We start from the raw sequence: 13,802 nt of genomic DNA on the forward strand, positions 1-13,802 counted from the left end.
TACTACATTAATAAATGTCATTAAAATTTTTTTTTTAAGTTTAAAATAGTTAAAATGTGGAATGGAACCAAATTTTATTCAAAGGTTCCTTAGACATGATTGCTAAAATTTTCTAGACTTAGGATTTTTCACTAAACTTCAAAGCTTAAAGGAAAAGGCAGTTTTCAATTTAAAACTTTAACAAATTGAGCACTAACCTGTACAACCTAAATAACTCTCTGAATGGTGCTTTCTGCGTTCTCCCAAATGACCCTCGAGGCAGCAAAAAAAGTCCTCACATTTTACAAGGCCAGCTTGCAAATAACATGAAAACACTGTCAGGATTTTTATTGTAATTACATCGAATTTGTAGATTAATTTGGGGGAAAATAGTCATCTTAACTATGTTGAGCTTTCTCATCTATACACATGGTATATAAATTACCATTAAGTCTTTTTCATTTTTACTTTAAATAAAACCTGTGTACTTTTCTTCATAAGGGGCTTTCACATCTGCTAGATTTATTCCTGAGTATCTGCTATGTGCACTTAAAAATGTTCCTTATGAGTCTTAAATAGAAACCTAGGAGGGAATAGCACAATTTTTAACACTCATTGCCAATAAATTTTGATCTGGTATCAGTGACCTTGTTGGCAAGGTATGCCAGGAGAGCTATTAGCATTTCTTGCCCGGTGAGATTACTTCAAGTCAATCCAGCCTGTTAGGGTGCTTTCATCTGTCTATCAAATGCTGTCTTATAATTTGGTGTTTGAGTAAGTAAAGATACACCAGAAAAGACTCCATTGGGAAATGGTAGCCAGTGCCGTGGAGTCGATTCCGACTCATAGCAACCCTGTAGGACAGAGTAGAACTGCCCCATAGAGTTTCCAAGGAGCGCCTGGTGGATTCAAACTGCCATTGGGAAATGGTACAGAATTTAAAATACATAAGAAAAAGAAAAAAAAATCTTAGAATATAAATTATATTTTGTCTAATTTATTTTTTAAATCCAGAAATGTCCTTCTTGGTCTTGTACTGCTGACTTAAAAACATTTTTTTAAGTAATTTAATATTTTTGAATATGCAAGCCATTACTTAAAAAATAAAAGTATACAAAGGAATGCAGTATCCCATATTTGCCCATTTCTCAGCCCCATCTTCAATAAATAACCATTGTTGTATTAGTTTCTTGTGTATCCTTCCAGAGATCATTTTTATGGATTATAAGCAAATATGATATTTTACCCCTTTTTAAAATTCAGATGGTAGCAAAACGCTCACCTTAGTGTCCCACCTTGGTTTTTTGTTTTATTTTCTTTGCTAGATCATGGAGGTTATCCCGTGTAAGTACATAAAGAGTTTCCTTCTGTGTGTGTGTGTTTCTTTTTTGCCTTGTTTTACACTTGCATAGTATTTTATTGTATGGATGTATGTATGATACTCTAAATAACCACCCTTTTATTGACAGACATTCATGTTCTTTCCAATATTGCAATGCATAACCTTGCTGCAATGACTCGTCTTGTATGTAGGTAATTTTGTGCATATATAAGTATATTTGTAGGGTAAATTCCTAGAAGTGTGATTAAAGCATTAATTATTTACAACAACAAAACAACTGTTAGAAGCACCCTTAATGAACTTACAAGTTTCTAATCATTAAAAAAAAAAAACAAAAAACTGTTGATGAGTGGATTCCAACTCAAAGTGACCCTATGGTACAGAGAACTTCATCATAAGGTTTCCAAGGCAGTAATCTTTAGGAAAGCAGACTGCCACATCTTTCTCCCATGGAGTGTTTGGTGGGGTTAGAAATGCCAACATTTTGGTTAAGTAGCAGAGCGCTTAACCACTGCACAACCAGGGCTCCGTTTCTAATCATGATTCTTAATGATTTTCAAATGTCTGTGCATCCAAAAATTATACTCAAATCTTATTATTATTACGGAAGAACATGAGCTAAAAAATTGAAAGGAACTAAAGTTACATTTCCTTTGGTGAAAATTATTTTAGATACCATTTTTGTCTCTAAGCAAGTATTAAAATATTAACAGGACTTTTTCAATATGCACAGGTGTTGAAACAATATTTCACGCTAGGGGTCGCCAAAATGCCAACATATAATGGTAGTTGAGACCATTGTTATTATTGGGCACCTGGAACTTCTCAACCACAGAAGGTAGGAAAAGCACCCTGTAACTGAGGTGCTGAAGACAAGGCTTTGGTTTACTGTATTTTTTTTTTTTTTCATTGTACTTTAGATGAAGCTTTACAGACAAACTAGCTTTTCGTTGAACAGTACACATTAGTTAACAACCCCATGGCATGTCAGTGCTCTCCCTTCTCAACCTTGGGTTCCCTGTTACCAGCTTTCCTGACCCCTCCTGCCTTCTAGTTCTTGCCCCTGAACTGGTGTGCCCCTTTAGTCTCATTTTATTTCATGGGTCTGTCTAATCTTTGGCTGAAGTGTGAACCTCAGGAGTGACTTCGTTATTGAGCTGAAACAGTGTTCAGGGGCTGTACTCTCAGGGTTTCTCCACTTTCTGTCAGGCCAGCAAGTCTGGTTTTTCTTTTTGATTTAGAATTTTGTTCTACATTTTTCGTGAGTTCTGTCTGGGACCCTCTTGTGATCCCTGTAAGAGCAGTCAGTGGTGAATGTCGTGGTAGTTGTGGTCCATTAGTTCTTTGGACTAATCTTTTCCTTGTATCTTTAGTTTTCTTCATTCTCACTTGCTCCTGAAGGGGTGAGACCAGTGGAGTATCTTTAGATGATCACAGGCTTTTAAGACCCCAGACGCTACTCACCAAAGTAGAATGTGGAACATTTTCTTTATAAACTATGTTATACCAATTGAGATAGATGTTCCCCAAGACCGTGGTCCCCACACAGCAATTTGGTCCCTCAGGGAGTTTGGATGTGTCTATGGAGCTTCCTGAAAGCAGAGTATACCAGAGGATGTTTACCTGTGTTTTACTGACTATGAAAAGGCATTTGACTGTGTGGATCATAACAAATTATGGATAACACTGAGAAGAATGGGGATTCCAGAACATTTAATTGTGCTCACGAGGAACCTTTACATATATCAAGAGGCAGCTGTTTGGACAGAACAAGGGAATACTGATTGGTTTAAAGTCAGGAAAGGTGTGCGTCAGGGTTGTATTCTTTCACCATACCTATTCAGCCTGTATGCTGAGCAAATAATATGAGAAGCTGGACTATATGAAGAAGAATGGGGCATCAGGATTGGAAGAAGACTCATTAACAATCTGCATTATGCAGATGACACAACCTTGCTTGCTGAAAGTGAAGAGGACTTGAAGCACTTACTAATGAAGATCAAAGACCACAGCCTTCAGTATGGATTGCACCTCAACATAAAGGAAACAAAAATCCTCACAACTGGACCAATGAGCAACATCATGATAAACAGAGAAAACATTGAAGTTGTCAAGGATTTCATTTTACTTGGATCCATGATCAACAGCCATGGAAGCAGGAGTCAAGAAATCAAAAGATGCACTGCATTGGGTAAATCTGCTGTAATGGACCTCTTTAAAGTGTTGAAGAGAAAAGATGTCACCTTGAAGACTAAGGTGCGCCTGACCCAAGCCATGGTATTTTCAATTGCATCATATGCATGTAAAAGCTGGGCAATGAATAAGGAAGACTGAAGAAAAATTGATGCCTTTGAATTGTGGTGTTGGTGAAGAATACTGACTATACTATGGACTGCCAAAAGAACGAACAAATCTGTCTTAGAAGAAGTACAACCAGAATGCTCCTTAGAAGCAAGGATGGTGAGACTGCGTCTTACGTCCTTTGGACATGTTGTCAGGAGGGATGAGTCCCTGGAGAAGGACATCATGCTTGGCAAAGTACAGCGTCAGCGGAAAAGACGAAGACCCTCAACGAGGTGGATTGACACAGTGGCTGCAACAATGAGCTCAAGCATAACAACGATTTTAAGGATGGCGAAGGACCAGGCAGCATTTCGTTCTGTTGTGCGTAGGGTTGCTATGAGTCAGAACCGACTCGACGGCACCTAACAACAACAACATGGAGCTTCCATGGCCTTGCCTTGTACAGATTGTGCTGGCTTCCCCAGTGTTGTGTACTGTCTTACCCTTCACCAATGTTACCACTTATCTATTGTCTATTTAGTGTTTTTCCATCCCCATTCCTCCCCTCCTCATAACCTTCAAAGATTGTTTCTTTGTGTGTGTAAACCTTTTCATGAGTTTTTACAGTAGTGGTCTCATACAATATTTGCCTTTTTGTGATTGACTTATTTCACTCATCCACGTTATGAAATACTTTACAGATTCATCATTGTTCTTTATTATTGCATAGTACTCCATTGTGTGTATGTACCATAGTTTGGTTATCCATTCCTCTGTTGATGGGCATCTGGATTATTTCCATTTTTTTGCTTTTGTGAACAATGCTTCAATGAACAGAGGTATGCATATGTCTTATTTCTCTAGGATACATTCTTAGGAGTGGGATTGCTAGAACATACGGTAATTTTATTTCTAGCTTTCTAAAGAAGCACCATATCATTTTCCAAAATGGTTGTATCATTTTGCATTCCCACCAGCAGTGCACAAGAGTTCCAATCTCAGACAGGAGGGGACAGGAAAGCTGGTAATAGGGAAGCCAAGGTTAAGAACGGAGAGTGTTGACAAGTAGTGGGGTTGTTAACCAATGTGATAAAACAATATGTGTACTAACTGTTTAATGAGAAGCTAGTTCGTTCTGTAAACCTTCATCTAAAGTACAATTTAAAAGAAGAGTTCCAATCTCCCTGCAGCCTGTTCAACATTTGTTATTTTCTGTGTTTTTGATTTATGCCATTAATGCCGGGGTGAGATGGTATCTCAATGTGGTTTTGATTTGCATTTCTCTAATGGCTAGTGATCACAAGCATTTCCTGACATGTCTATTAGCCGCTTGAATGTCTTCTTTGGTGAAGTGTCTGTTCATTTCCTTTGCCCATTTTTTAATTGGATTTTTTTGTTTTTTTTGTTGTACAGGTGTTGAATTTTCCTGTGGATTTTAGAGATTAGACCTTTGTTGGATTTGTATTAGCCAATTTTTTTTTCCAGTCTGTAGGTACTCTTTTGATAAGCCTATGTGTTTAATTTTTAGACGATTCCAGTTATCTAGCTTCTCTTCTGGAGTTTGTGTGTTGTTCGTTATGCTTCCTATCCTGTTATGCTGTGTATTAGGCTTCCTAGAGTTGACCCTATTTTTCTTTTATGATCTTCATAGTTTTTGGGTTTATGTATAGGTCTTTGATCCGTTTTGAATTAGTTTTGTGTATGGTGTGAGGTGTGGGTCTTTTTCACTTTTTCGCAGATTGACATGCTTTGTGTAGGATTGTCATTTTCACAATGTCAAGTGTAAAGTTTACCTATCCAAGAGCATGGAATGTTTTTCCATTTATGTAGATCCATTTTGGTTTCTTGCAGTAGTATTTTGTAGATTTCTTTGCATAGATCTTTTACGTCCCTGGTTGTATTTATTCCTAAGTTTTTTTTGTTTTTAGTGGCTATTATAAGTGGTACTGTTTCCCTGATTTCCTTTTCAATGTTCTCTTTACTGGTGTATAGGAATCCAACTGATTTTTTAATGTTTATCTTGTATCCTGCAACCCTGCTGAATCTTTCTATTAGTTTTGGTAGTTTTCTCATGGGGTCTTTTGGGTTTTCTATGTATAGCATCATATCATCCACAAATGGGGACAGTTTTACTTCTTCATTACCAATTTGAGCTGCTCTCAGGATTCTTTCTTTGTCTTTGATTTTAGTGAGTGTGATTATGATATGTGTTTGTGATTTTCTTTTGGGATCTATCCTATACGGGGTTTGTTGAGCTTCCTGGATGGTCTGAGCAGCTTTTCATCTTTCATGATACTAGGGAAGTTTTCTATTAGAAAGTCTTCAATGATCCTCTCTATATTTTTCATTCCCCCCCCCACCCCAGTTCTGGAGCTCTGATTGCTAGCAAATTTTTGCTTTTGATTGTATCTCACATAATTCTCAGGGTTTCTTCATTTTTCCTTGTTCTTTTTTCTGATTTTTCCTCAAACAAAGTGGTATCCAAGTTTTTGTCTTCAATTTTGCTATGCCTGTGTTCTATTGTTTCAAACCTGCTCCTCAGACCTTCTATGATACTGTCCATTTCTGAAATCTTGTTTATCTTTTGGATTTCTAATTGTTGTTTTTGTATGATTTCTAGCCATGAATTTATTTTGGCATTTTGTTCCTGAGTTCTCATATTTTTTTGTCTGTATTTTACTTGAATTTTTCTGTATTTCCCATGAATTTGTCTTTTTTTTCTTCATTTTTGTCTGCTTTTTGCTTCAACTCTTAGATGGCTCCAAATATTAAACATTTAAATTTCCTATTTTAGTGTCTTTTCTCCTTCTGGAAAGTCATCTGGTGTTTTATTTTGGATACCTACTGGAACAATCCTGTCCTGTTTTTTTTTTTTGTTGTTGTTTTTTTATGTTTTGATATTGTCTGCTGTCTTTGGGACATTCAGTAGTTATTTTCTTCATTTATTGATTGTAGATTTGTTTGTTTCACCCTACATTTTTGTTTTTGTTTTTGTTTTTTGGGTATGTCTGAGCAGGCACACTGTGTGTTCTTTGTTGTTTGCTCGTCTATAGGCATGATAATTTTCACCTCCTCGTCCAATGTGCAGAGCCAGTCACTCAGCTATGGTGTAGCAGGGCAAGTTCAGCCAGAGGGGAGGGGCTGGCATGGGTTGTTTGTGGCACATACAGGGGCCAACAGTGTGGGCTGGAGGCCAGTGTAAGGCAGGTTCCAGTAGGCCGTGCCTGTGCTACTTGAGGATGTGATGTTCAGCACATGGTGTACGTAGGAAGGAGGGAGGGGGGAGATAGTGATGTGTGGAACTAAGATGGATATGGGAAAGAAAAGAGAGGAGAGAGAAACAGGAGCCAAAACAAAGAAACAAACAAAAAATGCTGAGGGAGCAGATGCTCTGTCTCCTGCTGGGAGCTCTGTGAAGCTGCTTTCCTGTACTCCCTGTCCACCTATCTCTGACAGTTCAAAATGGCAAATCTGTGCTGCGTTAGCTGATGGGGACCTCCATGCACATCTCCCCTTGCTCTGTGTTCTCTGCCAGTTTCTTATTCCATTTGGCTGAGTCCTTTATCTTTTCATTTGATGCTTAGGGTTCCAGGATTGATGTTTGTCTCTCTTTTTCTTAGTTTTCCAGGTCTCTGCTATGGAGGGATGACGTGGTGCTTCTGTCTATAGTGCCATGTTGGCTCCGCCTCCTGGTTTGCTGTATTTTTAAAGACAACTAAAAATTTAATAATTTAGGAGAAAAGCAAGCAAACTTTCTCTTATCATCATACAATTTTTACTTCAGAGGTGTTATGTTTATTTGGGTTAAGTGGCGATGTGGGATTTAGAGAACATGGAATTGTTAAAAGAAGTTCCCTAGCCATGTCATATTTTTCTGTGGTTAAAAATATTTTTACCACCTGCTTTTCTTTCCCCAGCCATAGTGATTTTCACATATTTGAGCAGATTTGGAACTCTCAATTTTTAGAGGGGTGAACACAGAGGGCTCAATACTAATCAGACATATACTTCAAAAAGGTAAAGTATTTTGTACCATTTCTTCTTTTTTTTCTCCTTTTTTTGGGGGGGTGTCTACATGTTCTTTACCAAATAATAACCTTTTTATTTGATCATAATATACATGCAGAAAAGGTGTACACTTGGGAGGTGGGGCCAAGATGACGGAGAAGTCAGGAGCTTTCTGTGGTCCATCTTACAACAAAGACCTGAAAAAACAAGTGGATCAATTATATATGACAGACTAGGAGCCCTGAACATCAAAGACAAAGTTGAAGAATTGGACTGAACAGCAGGGGGAGGGAGAGATGGTTCAGAAGCAGTGAGGAGTTGCCAGTCCTGACCTGACTGGTACCAGCACCCTGCAGCCTGGATCAGCTGGCATGAGCAGTGAGGCAAGCAGTGACACTTGGGACACGTTTTCCATATTGAGAGAGACTAAGTGGCAGAGAGTCAGCTCAAACCTCCAGAACCAGTGAGAAATAGCATTTGATGAGTGAAAGATAAGTATGAGCGTCTAACCTACAGTGAAAAAAAAAAATCCTTCTTTTGGGAGATACCTCTCTCCCATTTACCTGCTCCCTTGCTGCTCTTCTCTGGGTCCTGGTCCAGCTTCAGAGATTGCTGCACTCCCTGGGCCGGAAGTAGGATCCACTGCGTGCCCTGAACCATTCTCCCAGCTTTGGAGAGGGAACAAATTAACAAACAGGAAAAAATAATCTGCTGCCTCTCTAAGTCGGGAACTCAGGGCAGGCACAGCCTGTTTGCCTAGGCAGAGCCATAAGGGGTTCACAGACTTTGAATGCCTTTCACCCCTGCGTAGACCTGTGTGGGTCCATTTCAACAGTGTAGGCCCTCATTAGCATGGTATACCAAGATATATACTTGAAGCCTATTTTCATCTGTATTTGCTATAAGTGGGAGTGGAAGATTCATAGCATTTGACACCTCCCTGCCCATTAAGCACAGTCCTCACCTACCCACATCAGGGGCCTGAGGACTGGCGGCTCCACTCACTCCACTGAGCCACCTGGGATGGGGTCCAAGAATAAGTGGTGACTCCCAGTCATTACAGCCAACAGTATTGAGTGCCCATAGTCCAGCTGCAAAATCCACCTATCTACGTGTGCTAGGGAACAGGGACATGCCTTTCACCCCGACACTTAGGGGCAGCCATCAGCCCTCTGCCTTGATCAAGGCATGACCCCCTACTGCAGCCAGATACCTGTGCCTACCACAATCACCCCTGCCCGTCTAGGACTGTAGGTGAGAGCTTGCAGCATACATTCAGTGGCTGGACACCTGGGCTGAATTCACACAAAAAAAGTAAATGAACTCTTGGTCTCACATACCTAGTAGCAGCTCTAGCCACCTGGAGACAGGATGTGAGTTTCAAAGATGCCAATAATCAAACTAGCTAACACAACCAACCTATTTGGGCGTATCAAAACAAAGCAAAACAAGAAGCTGAGACACAGTGAGCAAACTAAATAAATAAATATAATAACTTGTTGATGGCTTGGAGATGACAGTCAACAGCAAATCACATAAAGAGGCAAACCATGATGGCTTCAGCAAGCCACCAAAACAAAGAATCAAAAAATCTTCCAAAGGGAGAAAATTTCTTGGAATTACTAGAGGTAGAATTCAAAAGACTAATATACAGAACTCTCCAAGAAACCAGGAAGGAGATCAGGCAAAATGCAGAACATGCCAAGGAACACACAGATAAAGAAATAGAGGAATTTAAGAAGGTTATTCAAGGGCATAATGGCAAATTAACAGACTGCAAGAATCCACAGAGAGACAGCACAAAGAAATCCAAAAAATTAACAATAAAATTTCAGAATTAGACAACTCAGTAGAAAGTCATAGGAGCATAACTGAGGCAATGGAAGCCAGAATTAGTGAGATTGAAGATAAAGCACTTCACACCAACTTATCTGAGGAAAAATCAGATAAAATAATTTTTTTTTAATGAGGAAACTCTAAGAACTATGTGGGATCTTATTAAGAGGAATAACCTATGAGTGATTAGAATACCAGATCGGGGCAGGGGGATATCAGAGAATACAGAGAGAATTGTTAAAGATTTGTTGGCAGAAAACTTTCCTGATGTCGTGAAAGATGAGAAGATATCTATCCAAGAAGCTCATTGAACCCCACCCAAGGTAGATCCCAAAAGAAAGTCACCAAGACACATTATAATCAAACTTGCAAAAACCACAGATAAAGAGAATTTTAAGAGTGGCTAGGGATAAACAAAAACTCATCTACAAAAGAGAGTCAACAAGACTAAACTTGGACTAATCGGCAGAATCCATGTTAGCAAGAAGGCAATGGATGACATATATAAAGCCTTGAAGGAAAAAAATTGCCAGCCAAGAATTATATATCCAGGAAAATTGTCTCTCAAATATGGTGGTGGAATCAAGACATTTCCAGACAAGAGGAAGTTCAGGGAATTTGTAAAAACTAAACCAAAATTACAAGAAATACTAAAGGGAATCCTCCAGTTAGAAAATCAATAACATCAGATAACAACCCAACACTAGAACACAGAAGAGAGCAATCAGATATCAACGCAGGTAGGGAAGTCATGAAAATAAATGAAAGTTAAAACACTGAAAATAGGGACACAGAGACGTCAATATATAAAAAGACGACAACATTAAAACATAAGAGAAGAACTAAAAAATGTAGTCATAGATCTTTCATTTGGAAAAGAAGTCAAGGTGATATAAAGAAATAAAAGACTGGTTTAAACTTAGAAAAATAGGGGTAAAAAAAATATATTAAGGTAACCACAAAAGAAACTAACAATCCTACACATCAAAATAAAAAACAAAAACATAAAGGCTCACCAAATACAAAATCAACAACAAGGAAAAAGATGAAAAGAAAATACATAAAAATGACTCATCACAGAAACTTAAGTAGAACAAAGAATCTGTCAACAATACACAAAAAAAGACATCAAAACGACAGCACTAAACTCATGCTTATCAATATTAATGCATCAATAAAGAGACAAAGAATGACAGAATGGATAAAAACACATGATCTGTCTATATGCTGCCTACAAGAGACACACCTTAGACTTAAGGACACAAACAAATTAAAACTCAAAGGATGGGAAAAATATATCAAGCAAACAACTGTCAAAAAAGAGTAGGTGTGGCAATATCAATCTCTGACAAAATAGATTTGAAAGCAAAATCCACCACAAAGGAAGGACACCATATAATGATTAAAGGGTCAATATACCAGGAGGACCTAACCATAATACATATTTACGCACCCAACAATGGGGCTCCAAAATACACAAAACAAACTCTAACAGCACTAAAAAGAGAAATAGACAGCTTCACAATAATAGTAGGAGACTTCAAAACACCCCTTTTGGTGAAGGACAGAACACTCAGAAAGAAGTTCAATAAAGACACAGAAGATCTAAATGCCACAATCAACGAACTGGATCTCGTAGACGTATACAGAACATTCCACCCAACAGCACCCAATTGTACTTTCTTTTCCAATGCACATGAAACATTCTCCAGAGTAGACCACGTATTAGGTCACAAAGAAAGCCTTAACAGAATCCAAAACATCAAAATATTACAAGGCATCTTTTTTTTTTTTATCATAAAGCCATAAAAATAGAGATGAATAACAGGAAAGGCAAGGAAAAAACAAAATAAAACACATGGCAACGGAAAACACCTTGCTCAAAAACTACTGGATTATAGAAGAAATCAAGGACGGAATAAAGAAATTCACAGAATCAAATGAGAATGAAAACACATCCTACCAGAATCTTTGGGACACAGCAAAAGCAGTGCTCAGAGGTCAATTTATAGCAATAAATGCACACATCCAAAAATAAAAAAGGGCAAAATCAAAACATTAACCCTACAACTTGAACAATAGAAAGAGAGCAGCAAAGAAGTCCTCAGACACCAGAAGAAAGGACATAATAAAAATTAAAGCAGAGTTAAATGAAATAGAGAATAGAAAAACAATTGAAAGAGTTAACAACTCCAAAAGATTGTTCTTTGAAAAGATCAACAAAATCGATAAACCACTGGTCAAATAGACAAAAGAAAAAGAGAAAAGGGAGCAAATAACCCCAAATAAGAAATGAGATGGATGATATTACGACAGACCAAACTGAAATTGAAAGAACCATAACAAAATACTACGAAAAATTGTACTCCAACAAAATTGAAAACCTAGAGAAAACACACAAATTTCTAGAAACACACTACCTACCTAAACTAATACAAACAGAGGTAGAACAACTAAATAAACCTATAACAAAAGAAGAGATTGAAAAGATAATTTAAAAACTCCCAACAACAACAGCAAAAAATCCCTGATCCTGATGGCTTCACTGGAGAATTCTACCAAATTTTCGGAGAAGAGTTAACACCAGTACTACTAAAGGTATTTCAGAGCATAGAAAAGGAAGGGATACTTCCAAATTCATTCTATGAAGCCAGCATAACCCTGATACCAAAATCAGATAAAGACTCCACAAGAAAAGAAAATTACAGATCAATATCCCTCATGAACATAGATGTAAAAATCCTTAACAAAATTCTCGCCAATAGAATTCAACAACATATCAAAAAAATAATTCACCATAATCAAGTGGGATTCATACCAGGTATGCAGGGAGGGTTCAAGATTAGAAAAAAATCAATGTAATCTGTCACGTAAGTAAAAGACAAGAACAGCATGATCTTATCAATTGATGAAGAAAAGGTATTTGACAAATCCAACACCCATTCATGATAAAAACTCTCAGCAAAATAGGAATAGAAGGAAAATTCCTCAACATAATAAAAGGCATTTCTACAAAGCCAACAGCCAACATCATCCTAAATGCAGAGAGTCTGAAAGCATTCCCCTCGAGAACAGGAACCAGACAAGGATGCCCTTTATTCAACATTGTGCTGGAGGTCCTAGCCAGAGTAATTAGGCTAGAAAAAGAAAGGCATCCAAATTGGTAAGGAAGAAGTAAGAGTATCCCTATTTGCAGGTGATATGATCTTATACACAGAAAACCCCAAGGAATCCACAAGAAAACTACTGGAACTAATACGAGATTTGAGAAAAGTATCAAGATATAAGATAAACATACAAAAAATCAGTTGGATTCCTTTTTTACACCAACAAAGAGAACTTCAAAGATAAAATCACCAAATCAATACCATTTACAATAGCCACCAAGAAGATAAAACACTTAGGAATAAATCTAACCAGGGATGTAAAAGACCTATACAAAGGAAATTATAAGACACAACTGCAAGAAACCAAAAGAAACTTTTATAAATGGAAAAACATACCTTTCTCATGGATAGGAGGACTCAACATTGTGAAAATGTATATTCTATTCAAAGCAATCCATAGATACAATGCAATCCTGATCCAAATTCCAATGACATTTTTTAATGAGATGGAGAAACAAATCACCAACTTCATATGGAAAGGGGAGAGGCCCCAGATAAGTAAAGCATTACTGAAGAAGAACAAAGTGGGAGGCCACACACTACCTGATTTTGGGATCTATTATACCACCACGGTAGTCAAAACAGCCTGCTACTGGTACAACAGACACATAGACCAATGGAACAGAATTGAGAATCCAGACATAAATTCAACCACCTATGAGCAGCTAATATTTGACATAGGCCCGAAGCCCGTTAAATGAGGAAAAGACAGTCTCTTTAACAAGTGGTGCTGGCATAACTGGATATAAAAAACATCTGCAAAAATGAAATAAGACCCGTACCTCACACCATACACAAAAACTAACTCAAAATGGATCAAAGACCTAAATTTATATTTTATAATCTAAAATGATAACGATCATGGAAGAAAAAATAGGGACAATGCTAGGAGCCCTACTACATGGCATAAACAGAATATAAAACATAACTAACAATGCATAAATACCAGAAGAGAAACTAGATGACTGGGAGCTCCTAAAAATCAAACACTGATGCTTACAAAAAGACTTTACCAAAAGAGTAAAAAGAGAACCTATCTACTGGGAAAAATTTTTTGGCTACGACATATCCGATCAGGGTCTAATCTCTAAAATCTACAAGATACTGCAAAACCTCAACAACAAAAAGGCAACCCAATTGAAAAATGGACAAAGGATATGAACAGGCACGTCACCAAAGAAGACATT

Source organism: Elephas maximus, chromosome 1 (assembly GCF_024166365.1).
Source record: "Elephas maximus indicus isolate mEleMax1 chromosome 1, mEleMax1 primary haplotype, whole genome shotgun sequence".
Taxonomy (NCBI): domain Eukaryota; kingdom Metazoa; phylum Chordata; class Mammalia; order Proboscidea; family Elephantidae; genus Elephas; species Elephas maximus.